At 42.3% G+C, this 13998-nt stretch overlaps 1 pseudogene; it reads right to left on the reverse strand.

The window, feature by feature from the left end:
* Positions 1 to 450: 450 nt before the first annotated feature.
* On the reverse strand, positions 451 to 569 carry LOC148501813 (5S ribosomal RNA; annotated as a pseudogene).
* Positions 570 to 13998: the final 13429 nt, after the last annotated feature.

Consider the following 13998-nt stretch of genomic DNA (forward strand, 5'->3'; position numbering starts at 1 on the left):
GACAAATGTCCACTTTAAAGAATATTTGCTAGTTAATTATTTAAGATGATAACAAATACACCCTACATAGCACAAATATTGCACAACCATATATAAGCTGCAAAAAGAAGAGAGGTAGGTAATTTGAACACATTAACAATGGATAATCCAGCAAAATTCCTATCATTAAAAATTAACTTTTAATCAAAGTTGTATTAAAATTTATAAATCAATATCCCTTCAGAAAATATAAAAATGATCAATTTTACTGCGAAAATATTATGTATTGAATAATAAAATCCCAACATGTATTCATATATACATGTGGATAGGTAAATACCCTGGTCGTAGATAGAATAATAATAGTGATACCAATATCCTATTATCTGGATATATGTAGATCGTAATAATGGTACTGAGTTACCACTCTGCTGAGTTACCAAACCATCCCAATCCACCTCCAGTATTAGTAACCTACAGCACCTGGTATTCCCAAGTGGTCTCCCATCCAGGTACTAACCAGGCCCATATCTGTATAGCTTCCAAGATCGGACGAGATTGGGCATATCCAGTATGGTATGATTGTAGATAATTACCCGACTGGGGAGTGTGAATGCCCCGGTACACACAACGTAAGAGTGTATGTAGGACTACCTCACCAGAGAAGTCCACTTTGTTAAATAATGCACAGTATCAATGAAAGTATTGCATGAGCATACTTTAATTGTATTCATACAAATGATCACATGTTTAAACATATGTCGTAGAACAGTCAAGTATAATTATCTGACTGATTAATTTATTCATATAGCAGTCAGACAAAATTATCTAATTAGCTGTTATTCATTCTGTTGTTCATATAACAATAACACATTAATGATGATCTAAATGACAGTGATGCACTTATGACGATCTATATAATAGGTGATTCAATTCAATCCTACTGATAGGCAATTACTGATAATGCATTCTAACAGCTATGATAATCAATGGTTTATATGGCAGCCAACATACAGTGATGCATATTGAAATAGGTCTCTGACCCCCCCACAAGGTTCATTAAATAAGTAAAATGAGCTGCCAATGTTATGCTAATCTTTCCACACACTTGACAACTAAGTGTAAGTAGACAGCAGAGTGTGTGCTGTTCTTGTTGATAAGTAATAGACGCACCAATATAAACTCTAACAATCATACAAATAATCGATTTATGTGGTAATCAGCGTTGCTAGAATCTTACACATCAAAGTCTTACTCTAACCCCACCCAGCTCATTGGGAGAGTGAAGATAATAAAATAAAACAGTTTAAATGTGCCAGTACTGTAAATAGATGGCAAGATGTATGCCAATCTAGGATTGGGAAAAAAATCCCCCTAAATAAATCGACAAAGAAATAATGTAATCACAATGAGAGCTCTACGTGTTGCTCATGCAAAAAATGTCTGTAATGACACAAAGGTCTGTTACAGGCTCACATATAATCCATTGTAAAGATGTCTGTAGTGTCGCAAAGGTCAAGTACAGGCATACATACGATCCCAGGGTAAGGCTACTTGGAGTCCGGTCACTGCATAAGTCGGATATCCAAGAAGGAAGAGGACGTGCGTTTCGCCCAGTCAGGGGGCTTGTTCACCTCACAAGTTAACTTCCAGCATGCTGCCCACTGTGTGTTTCTGACTGGTCGTATCAGATACGACCGTGCCAGGCAAGTGGTTAATGTATACAAACTTTGTTTAAAGCACAAATTATTAAAAATATTGTATAAAATAACCTTCAGGCAGTGTGTATAGGGTGTATATGAAACATAAATGAATTTCATGTATGTACACAAACTTTTTTTATTGCACAAAATTATAAAAAATATAGTATAAAATGACCTTCAGGTTGTGTGTATAAGGTGTATATAACACATAAATGCATTCTGTGTTTAGATTTGGGTCCCATTCCAAAGATATTTCATTATTTTATGCAAATATTCCAAAATACGGAACATTACGATATTCAAAATTCCCCTAGTCCCAAGCATTTTGGATATGGGAGACTCAACCTGTAATAGTTGTTGTCACAGGCTGCCCCAGTTGTCAGGCCAGCCGTTCAATCAACACATAAGATGGCATATTCACTTAAAGTCAGTTTGCATAAAAGTTCTCTGCAATAAATATCTCACATGTGTTCTCTTGTTTGGCACAGACGTAATCTTGTTCACTCATGCCCAGAGGCATGAGTGACTGGGGGCAGCCCAGCAGCTTCCCGAGCGCTGGGCATGCCCCCAGAGGGATGAGAAACAGGGCAGTTGGCCACACCCATCTCTGACCACTATTTCTACCTTTTACCAGCCCCCAGCTTGTCTCGGATGTTTGTCTCTGCCGGATCAGCATTGCCAAGGAGCTGAGAATTGCTCAGCTGCACCAGCTTAATCTTTTAATAAGTGATAGATTTCATATTTGCTAACAAATCTCCATTATAAATGCATTTTGATCAGTGGCTGTTCCAGAGTTGGGGCTGCAGCGCAGTCCAAAATTCAAATAGGGGAGCCGCACCAACTGCCACCCCAAACAGTGCCAAACATCCCCAGCTGGGACTCACTGGCAGTTGGTGTGACTCACCTATTTGAATTTTGGACTGTGCTGCTGCCCCACCTGTGAAGTTGCCAATGATTTTTGTAAATAGTGGTTTTGTGGTTGGCTTCATGCAAGCATAACATTTTGCTCTCCAACTATTTTGGAACTAGTTGGAGAGCAAAATTCCAGTTTGAAGTCCCATCAGGACATGCTGTGCTTTGTAATTCCACAACCCTGAAGTGCTAGAAGCACAGATAAAAGTAGAGTGTTATGGAGTCCATCCACTTGGGAAGCTTGGATGATACAGTATACAAAGTAAATATGTTATTTAAAGGTACTTTATAAATACCATGCTAAAAAAAGACACAGAAAAAGTAAAAACCTAGATTTTAAAAAATAATTAATTATTTGTATTTTTCTAGCAACATTATTTCGGTTATTTTGCTTTTTATTTCTGCTAAATGCAATAGATCCAATTCAAGATATAGGAATCTATTATCATGAACAGCCCCTCTGTGACAGTATATAGCTAATCTTTCTATACCCGCTTATGAAGGCGATAAAAAAAAATGTCCTTATTGCCAATATATATCATAAGAGGGGAAGCAGAGAGGTGAAGAAGGGAGAAAAGGAAAATGTAGAGAGAGAGAAGGTGAAGAAAGCAGGGGATGGAGGGCTAAAACCACAGAGGAGGAAAGAGACACAGGAAGCAGCAGAGAGAAGATAAACAAACTTCTAGTTTTTATGTGTGATGTCAGGAGCAAGCGAGTGAACAAGCCCTTATAAAAGATAAACATACTCACCTCCACCATGGGAGAATTCTGTGCACCTGAGGAACCAGCCGCCACCACCAAGAAACCTTTGCAATGTCCATCCATTGCTCACACAGAAGGGCGTGTCTAGATAGACTGACAAGGCTGTTTCCAAGGTAACTGCTGCGCTGCTCATTGGACACTCCCAGAGTGACGAAATAGATCTCTATTTAACCTAAAGGAATGTACTCCATTCTGTATTCAGCAAACAACGGGGGTTATTTGATGCACTGATGTTTTACTCCAGAAACTGGTAATGTTCATGAGTCAGAGGGAAAATAGCGGTTGGGTACAGGATGCCGGCGCTCAGAATCACGGTGATCAGAATCCTGATGCCGGCATCCCAACAGGATTAGTATATGGACACATATCAGTCGGTATCCTAAGTCTCCCCCCCTCCCTACCCCTCCCTTACCAATGCCTAAACCTAACCTCTAATGCCTAACCCTAACCTTCCCCCTAACCCCACTACTTACCTTCGAGATCCCGGTGATCGGGGATGCCAGCGCCAGTATTCTGACCGCCGGAAACATAGCAATCGGGATTATGACCACAGCCCGAAAATAGAGACTGATATCTTTTTAGGTTAAAACTAAAATTATCAGCAATGGGCCAAGATGAACATTTGTCAAAAGATATTTGGCTAGAGTTAGTGATGATTATTATAACTCCTGCACTACTAAGAGCTAGTCAGACTTGCAGTACATGTAGAGAGAAGGGAGTGAAGAATACATACACATAAAAGGAGAAATGTGGTGCAAGTCAGTTCAGAAGATGCCCCACAAGTTACAGTAATCCCTACTACTGTATGTAAACATTATCCATTTTTTATTTTGTAGTTGAATACCAAACATGATTTTGTTCCACTATTTTGATACTTATTGGAAACTTTTGTACTGTACATACCTGTAAAGGGTCACAAAAGAATTAAGGAGCTCATTCAGACGCTAAGCTGCACTCTCTCGCTGCCAAAAGGGGCCAGGTATGCAAATACTGTGATTCACTGTCTGGTGTAAGGACGCCCTCTATGTCTTAGAGAGCGATGGCAGTGCGAATGCACGCCAGTATAAAGATGCCCACTTCTCTTACTTAGCACACGTAATGTCCAGGAAGTGTGTGATTAATCGTGAACATCGAGTACCATCGGAGCTGCACACAGCGCTTGAGGTAGACCCCACCCCACTGCAAAATTGCGATCAGTGCTGGCTAAAAAACAACCCAGTGATGTGTACAATGACGCTACTTTGCTAATTATGCACACCCATTAAACTCTGTTTTGACGCTCGGATACGCCTGCGTTCGCACCACCACTCCCCCGTTCACAAGCACCTACCCATGTTACAACCTACAAACGCCACTGTCACTCAAAGTAGCGTCCAGTCTGTGTACTACGAGCGCATGATTCCCAGCCGCAGTGACTGGTTCGCGCATGCATATTTAGACGCACGCGCAGACAGGCGACAATTGCCCATATCGAGCGAACGCATCTTAGCGAACGGGTCTGAATCAGCCCCTAATTGCAATTTGTAAAATGACATGGCCTGAAACCACAAAGTATGACTCCTGATTCAGTAAGGAACGCAGTTGCTAATACGCACGCAATCGGCCAATTGTTGTGTTCTGCGCATGCGTATTCACCACAGTACGCGAACCGGCCCCTGCAATTGGTACTGCGATCGCAGTGACTATGCAACCCATTGCTGAGTGATTGACAGGGAGTGCCATTTGTGTGTGGTGATGGGGGAGTGATCAGTGAAACGCAAGGGTGCCACTGAGTTTGGACGCCGTTGCATGGGCGTGCATAAATTATCCACTGCGAGGGCCTACGTAGCTTCAGCTCCCATAGCGTGCGATTATGTTAGGAATTTCTGAGTAAGGTCTGACCTTGTGCAAGTGTGCGTGAGGCACCGATGTTACTCGATGTGTGGTAATAAAAATACTTCAGCAGCAAAGTGGTTAGCAAAATGCAACTTTACTTTTCAATCTTGCTGTAAAACTCCATATTGCACTAACACAGTTCTTAAAATAGTGAATGTACAATGAAATGCAAAGCACAGTACCGCAGTATACAGGAATATATATAGTATACACAGGATTAAATTCATCAGCAAGGTCTATTTGGAAATCATGATTGTGAAGGATTATGGAAACTACTAAAAGAATCCCCATAACATTGGTCTGATGCTCTTGATGATGTTGCTGACTGAAGGTAAGGACTCAGGCCCTCATTCAGAGTCAGTCTTAAGATGCAAGCAGTTGCTCTGAATGAGGGCAGCCAATTGCTTCTTGAAGTGCGGCTTTCTGGTCGCTAGATAAGCTGTGTTACCACCCACAGCTTAGCGACCGAACAGGGTGAGGGTCGTGATGGTCAAGACCATTGCAACCATCAGGGCTTGCGACGAGACCCTAAGGTTGGGTCATGGCAAGTGCAAGCAAGCAGGAGCAGGAAGCTCCCCACTGACATCATTGCTGATGTCAGTGGGGCCGCCCTCAAACAGCAAGCGTTCCGTCGGGAACACCACCATTTGGCCGGCCACCCACCCTGCCCGCCTCCCAAATGGGGCGAGCTGTCATTCAACATCGACAGCTCGCCCCCTTTGGTGCGAGACCCGTAGCAACATAGCACCCGTTGCTAGCCGGGTCTCGCGCATGCGCATGTCGGAGCCGACGTGGCCATGCCCAGTGGGTCAACATTGACCCGGTTGTGAGCGCTCAGCACTTGCGACCGGGTCTGAATGAGACCCTCACTATGCAACTAGTGGTTGATGATTGTCCATGTAAGATCTTGGGGCAAGTGGTGGTTTTCAAAGCCAGAACGTGTCCTGCAGTTTTGCCAGCTGAATTTAAAGTGGCAATAATATTACATACAGAACCTGTCATGTTTCGTATTTAATATTATTGCCTTTTTAAATCCAGCAGTCAAAACTGCCTAATATGTGTTTGCTTTGAAAACTGTTGATTAGTAAACTTATCCCCTGGAGTCTAATTAGGAATCAGTCTTCACAAGGGATTCCTGTGAAGTAATAGTATACACCTGTATAGGTCGCAAGCTCAAGACTAACCAGACAACAGTTAAATTGATCACAATTGCACAAGACACAGATACAGTCAGGGACAGGCCAGGAATTAGGATGAGCAGCACAGGTGTGATGTTCAAATACAAGTTGGGGTCATGAATAAAGTAAACAAGCTTGGCGGAAATAGGCTGTATAGTCAGTAATTAGATACAGGCCATTTTCATCTGTTTTCTGGCATTTAGGAGCAAATTGCTGATCATCAGTTACTCCCATACCTTACCAGACTTTCATTCCTACCAATCAACAAGTTGGCTGGTTGGACAGATAATCTTTAGATGTGTGGCCAGCTTTACTCCTTCTCCTGATGATTAATACACATGCACAAAAGAAAAAAAGTAGGTATGTGTGCAGGGCATATTATGACATACATACATTAAATATTTAATATTTAGGTTATATTGTCATAGTGTATTGTAAAATGTGCACTAGGTTCTCCCACAATGTAAAATAAAAGTAGCAAAATAAAATTGTAGATAAAGAGGTGTTAAAGTAAATAGGAAAGGTGACTAAAATACGGGGAACTACAGTATACTGTTTATAAATTGGTCACTTTAACCTTGCTTCAATCTCTAGAAGGTGTGTATCTCACTAGCCAAAGGGTATTCACAAGATTTCCAAATTCACAGAAACCAGTGCACAATGAGAATTTATATGGGTATGTCACCTAGTAAGGGACTCTTGGCGGGCCTTTCTCTAGCATCCTTTCGACGCATAGGGCTGGCAATACCATTAGGCACCTTTAGGCAGCTGCCTAGGGTGCCAGCCACCAGAGGGCGCCGCACAGTCCCCTCAGTAAAAACAAAAAAATTATAATGTCCTTCATTTATATGGCATTAGTGCCGGCTGCAGTTCTTATCAGCCGCAGCTGCCGTTATGCCTGACCCCACTGTAACCCATCACCCCACACTGCTCTGCCCTTAGCAGTGCCATCTTGAGCAGCTGTTACCGTGCTGGAGTCCACTGTGTAAGCACTGCAGCCAGCGTGGGCGCCCTTCCTCAGTAGCTCTTCTCCCCTCACATGATTGCCAACAAGGAGACGGAGCCAACTGCAGGACGTGAGGATGCAATGGTGCTCGTACACCTGGCATGTGCTAATGTAATTGTGTATGTCAGGCATGTCAAACTCGCAGAATTAACAGAGAAGACACACCAGTGCAAAACTAGAGTAATGGGAATAAAGTATTGATACAAATTGATAATTATAATAATTTATTCCCATTGCTCTAGTTTTGTGCTGGTGTGTCTTCTCTTTTAATTCTACATTTCCTATTGGGGTCTATATAGAGAAAACCCCCAGGCACGAATAGCTGCATATAGTGAAGCGCAGGTTTCTAAAAACCTTTTTTCCATATATGTCAAACTCACAGCCCGTTGGCCGCATGTGGTCCAAAGAAACAGTTTATGTGGCCCAACAGTGTGGGCACTGCTAAGGGCAGTGTGGGCCTGCCACAACTGGGCCACAACTGGGCCACATAATATTTGTGTTTAAACTTGGAACGCTGGTCTCTGAAGCGATCACAGAAGCCTCTGATTGCTTCAGAGGCCAGCGTTCCCAGTGATGCAGTTCGCGGTTGCACAGCTATAGCGAGTGGCCAGGAAGATGGTCGTGATGGTCAAGACCATCATGACCATCGGGCTTGTGACAAGACCCTTGTGGTAGGGTCTCATTGCCGCAAGCCCCAGATTGCTTTCGGCTCTAACAGACCCAAAAGCACTCCCACTGATATCACTTGTGATGTCAGTGGGGCCGGCCCCAGACGGTAGGCGTTCCCATGGTAACGCCTCCGTCTGGGCAGCCACACCCCCGGCCCACCCACCAAAGAGGGCATGCTGTCACTCAACATTGACAGCATGCCCCCTTTGGTACGAGACCCGGAGCGACGGATTGCCCGTCGCTATCCGGGTCTCGCGCATGCGCATGATGGAGCCAGCTCCATCGTGCTCATGTGCACTGGGCCACCATTGACCCGCTTGCGAGCGCATATCGCTAGCGAGCCGGTCTGAATCAGGCCCAAAAATCCTCTGTCTAATAGGGTCACATACACATGCGGCGTACCGCTGGTGTTGTGTGCCCAGGATGGAGTAAAGTACCTTTGGTTCAGGCCCAGAGTCTCCCAGGTACATAACCTACAAAACTTGCATTTGAGCAAAGGGATAATGCACTATTGCTCCTCTCTCATTTTTTAATTCCATGTTTAATGAATTGATATGGCAGACTATGATTGTGGACACCGGGTGTGAACCTATCCTATCCCACTTCATACAAAGTGGCTGTGTTTGCGTGAAGCTACGGAATCCGGATTTACTACCTTTCGCTAATGTGAGTTTCTACAGGGCTAATGTGAGTTTCTGCAGGTCTAAAGCGAGTTGCTACAGGGCTAATGTGAGTTTCTACAGGGCTAATTTGGGTTTATACTGGGCTAATGTGAGTTTCTGCAGGGCTAATGTGAGTTTCTGCAGGGATAATTGTGAATTTCTGCAGAACTAATGTTAGTTTCTGCAGGGCTAATGTGAGTTTCTGCAGGACTGTGAGTTTCTGCAGGGCTAATGTGAGTTTCTGAAGGGCTAATGCGAGTTTCTGCAGGGCTAATGTGAGTTTCTGCAGGACTAATGCGAGTTTCTGCAAGAGTAATGTGAGTTTCTGCAGGGATAATTGTGAGTTTCTGCAGGGCTAATGTGAGTTTCTGAAGGGCTAATGCGAGTTTCTGCAGGGCTAATGTGAGTTTCTGCAGGACTAATGCGAGTTTCTGCAAGAGTAATGTGAGTTTCTGCAGGGATAATTGTGAGTTTCTGCAGGGCTAATGCGAGTTTCTGCAGGACTAATGCAAGTTTTTGCAGGGATAACTGTGAGTTTCTGCAGGACTAATGCGAGTTTCTGCAGGGCTAATGTGAGTTTCTGCAGGGCTAATGTGAGTTTCTACAGGGCTAATGTGAGTTTCTACAGGGCTAATGTGAGTTTCTGCAGGACTAATGCGAGTTTCTGCAGGGCTAATGTTAGTTTCTACAGGACTAATGTGAGTTTCTACAGGGCTAATGTGAGTTTCTGCAGGGCTAATGTGAGTTTCTGAAGGACTAATGTGAGTTTCTGAAGGACTAATGTGAGTTTCTAGGAAAGATTCCTGGACTGCACACCCTGAATATATATAATGAGAGGTGCTACCTGTGTGAGACTTTTATTGTAGGCACAGAAACAGACAAATCACAGGTGCACAAGTCCAAATTACTAATTATATATAAATACATTTGCAATCAGTAGAGGTTTTTAGCATAATCATGGCCAAGGTAATGGTCCTACCCACCATATCCAGGTAACCTCTGTAGGGAATGTCCCTAACATACAAGGGTTCAAATACAGAGCGCAGGATACCTCCAAACTAGCCCAGCTAAGCCACTCCAGGGCACTGCCATAATAAGAAAAGTGAAGTGTAAAAGAGACAGTTAGGACTAATGTGAGTTTCTGCAGGACTAATGTGAGTTTCTGCAGACTAATGTGAGTGTCTCCAGGACTAATGTGAGTTTCTGCAGGACTAATGCGAGTTTCTGCAGGACTAATGTGAGTTTCTACAGGACTAATGTGAGTTTTTGCAGGACTGATGTGAGCTTACATATGGCTTCATTAGGGAAGCTGCTCTGCCACTGTTTTTTAGTCCACAGCCACAATCATCATCATATGTATTGACTCTTACACTAGCCCCATGCTTGGTGCAAGAATTCCATCAGTAAAGGCACACATCCACTAGACGATTAAATTGAGTGATTGAGTGATAACGATATCGTTATCGTTCAATCGTTCGATGATCGTTCAATAATTGTTTGAAAATCATTTACAGATTGTTTAAAATATGTCTAAAGCAACCAGCGATGGGCGCTCCCGCTGGTTGTTTAGACATCTATCATCGTACAAATATGTTGTACAACCTGATGATATCGTCAGGTTCAAAATGTTTGCAGATGATTGTTGTGCCTTCACTTAAGGACTGCTCGTTCAGTGGCCCTCATTCAGAGCCGTTCGTAAGTGGTCGTACGCACGTAATCATCCGATGTTGTTAAACCACGCATGCGTTGGTGTAACAGTGCGCATGTGCGTACGGCTGATTGCGATAATTTTTTCAGTCGTTCGTCGAATAGCGAACAGGAAGTGACATGTCAAATGTGATTGACAGAACTGTTCGTTTTGGGGTGGTGACGGGGGTGGAGATGGGAAAACGCAGGCGTGCCGAGGCATTTTTGGGCGTACATAAATTATCTAATGCGAACGGCCAATGTGAACGGAAGAAGGGTTACGTCACTGTCTGATCCACGTTCCATTCAGACTGCTTGCTCAGCTTGTGGTCTGGTATTCTCTACCGCAATGACGATGGTCTCTTCGTTCTTCCCGAGGCTCATCGATGGTTTCCCGATTGATCAATTGAGGCCCCAAAAACTATCAGTTTTGAATTGCAAAAATGCTTGTAAGGTGTTTAGCCAATAGTCTTTTTTTAGTAGTAAAAAAACGGATGCAGGTGAACTACACAGCTGATAATTTCTGGGTTAGACAATCAATTAGCTTACAAATTTATTTTACATTTGCGTGTTTTTGACAAATTTTTTTTTTTTTTTTTAGGGCAACAATATTGTACACAGGTTTGTTGTTTTTCTTAATTTTTTAGGGGCCAAGAAAACAATCGTCCTTTTGTTTTTTGCGAAGTGTTAATTAAAACTCATAAATTGTTTTTAACCCTTGGTTTTTTTTTTCATAAAAAATGTTTAGATTTCCATTGTATTGTTTGTAATGTTGTTTGCGGGATTACCTTTTAACCAGCTTTGGAATAATTTAACAATAGAATTGTGCAGATTTTCTACATTATTTTATTTTTTATTTTTTTTTTGTAAAAAAAATTTGGGGAAATAAAAAAAAATTGATAACGTAAAAACAAATAACAAATGATTTTAAAAATACACAAACAAAATAAGTGGCATTTGAAATCCACAAACAAACACAATTAATAAAAAATTCACAAGAAAGGAGAGGGAGGTTTTGGCCATTAAGGAATATGGGGCAAACACTGAGAAGGATTGTGGGAAAATTAGCCAGTGCTGTCATCGCCTTTTGGCCCGTTTGGCCAGGGTAGGGAGGGAGCCTGAACGGGTCCGGGATGTCCTTCTGCTGGCCTGGCCAGAGGCAGATGTTGTGACCTCTGGACAAGGCATAGGGCTAGGCACATTTGGAGGGATGGCTGTTGTTGTGCCAGAGGTGGAGGGTCCTGATGTTCCAGCAGGAAGGGAGGCTGGCTCCAACATGTGCTGGCAAACGAGCTGCTCCAGGGCATTTGCTATTCGCATGTTGGCCCCAGTATTTTCCGCCAGGGCCTTAGCAATGGTCACATTGGCCGCAGCACTTTGCTCCAGGGCATCCGCCACCCATAGCAGATTGGCGTCCATCCTCAGCAGAATCTCGGTCTGCTGATCCGTTTTAATATTGAGATCAGTGAGGATGCCCACTGCCTGCGAGGGGGAATGCCCTGGACTGTCTGCCACAGGGTCCCCAGCCGGATCTACTGCTTCCTCCCCTGCAGAGCCTGCAGAAATTCTGCGGCCAAAGCTCCCCTCTGGAGCAGACTCATCCGCCTGTGTCTCTGTGAGAAAAAAGAGAAAAGAGTAACAATATAATCTTGATATTGTCCCAAACACATTTCTGAGTTGTTAACCTTACAACATTTACCTGGGGCAACATGAGGAGCCGCAAAGTCTGGCATGTCGGTATCCATGTTCGACACGCCAAACACCTCCTCATCCTGCACACACCCCTGGGCCAGCTTCTCCAAATCTGTGAGCTCCAGTGACACAGGGGTGGGACCCCCACCTGTCCCCCCTGCATGCCTAGCCCTATCATCCAGTTTTTGCTTAAGACGATATTTGAAGTCGCTCCATCTGTGGGCTAAAAAGTTGGCATTATTCCGGCAGTATTTGGACCCGTTAACACTTTTTACTAAAATGTAGTTTTTACGTACCGGCGTTTGACCTCCCGGGTTGAACAATCAAAATCACCCACCCTATTGACACCACTGCTATGTCATCCCACATTTTCCATTTCTGGCTTGCACCCATATTCCTTGCTGCCTGTGGCAGATTGTCATTGCAAATTTGCACCAAAACCTCCATCTCCTTTCTTGTGAATTGTGGCTGCCTTTTTTTTTTGTTTAGTTGGCCTACTAGGCCCTGCAGCCTCTTCCATGGCATCCTCAACACCTTTTTTTAAATGGGATTAAAATTTATAATGTAAAACTTTCCCAAAATTATTGTTAAACAGTATCCTTTTGCCCAAAAAAGAGAAATACTTACCTGGCGCCTTTTGGCCAGTGCTTTGCTGCTTTTTAGTCATTTTGGACTTTCAGGTCTCACTACAGCAGACCGATTTGGCTTTTCAGTGATGTTTTTTATACATGCGTCAGCATTATTGGGCCGCATCATTGACTGTGCGCTCCTATTGTCCGTCCTTAATTCGTGCGGGAAAATAAAGACTATTTATGGCTTGTTGTGACTGGAGTCGATGTGGCAATTTGTTTGTTGGAGGTTTGGTGTAGGAGTATTTTTGAGGTTTTGTGGTTGACTGAGTAGAAGGAGGAAATTTTCGGTGCTTTTTTTTCTTTATTTCTAGCTTCTTTATTTTCCGCTGTTTTTTTTTTTTTATTGTTTGGCAATTTTTTTGTGATTTTTTGAGTAAGTATTTTAAAAATCCACCGTAAAAAATAATAGTAAATAGTTTACAAATGTTTTTAATATTTTTTTTTTTGGTTTACAGTTATTTTGGCATTGCCCCAGTGAAAATTTTGAACTTTGGGATATTTGTCTGTTTTTGATAAGTGTTTTTGTTTTCATGATTTTACAAATTAGATGTGTTGTTCTTAGCATATGGTTCGCAAAGTAATGTTGTTAATTTTCTGGGAGCAATCATGTCTTACCTCTAAATGTAGCGCACTATTTAGTGAACTAATGTGTCTTGTTTTAACTGTAAAAGTAGCGTACTATTTAGCGAACTAATGTGTCTTGTTTTAACTGTAAAAGTAGCGTACTGTTTAGCGAACTAATGTGTCTTGTTTTAACTGTAAAAGTAGCGTACTATTTAGCGAACTAATGTGTCTTGTATTAACTGTAAAAGTAGCGTACTATTTAGCGAACTAATGTGTCTTGTTTTAACTGTAAAAGTAGCGTACTATTTAGCGAACTAATGTGTCTTGTATTAACTGTAAAAGTAGCGTACTATTTAGCGAACTAATGTGTCTTGTTTTAACTGTAAAAGTAGCGTACTATTTATTGAACTATTGTATCTTGTTTTAACTGTAAAAGTAGCGTACTATTCAGCAAACTAATGTATTTTGTTTTAACTGTAAAAGTAGCGTACTATTTAGCGAACTAATGTGTCTTGTTTTAACTGTAAAACTAGCGTACTATTTAGCGAACTAATTTTTTTAATAATTTACAGTGTAAAATCATGTCTTAACACTAAATGTAGCGTAGTATTTTCTGAACTAATGTGTGCTCCCTTCTTTATTTTTTCACGAAAACAATTTGTTTACAATCATATTTTA

Source organism: Taudactylus pleione, unplaced genomic scaffold (genome assembly GCF_031769625.1).
Source record: "Taudactylus pleione unplaced genomic scaffold, aTauple2 ptg000502l, whole genome shotgun sequence".
Taxonomy (NCBI): Eukaryota; Metazoa; Chordata; class Amphibia; order Anura; family Myobatrachidae; genus Taudactylus; species Taudactylus pleione.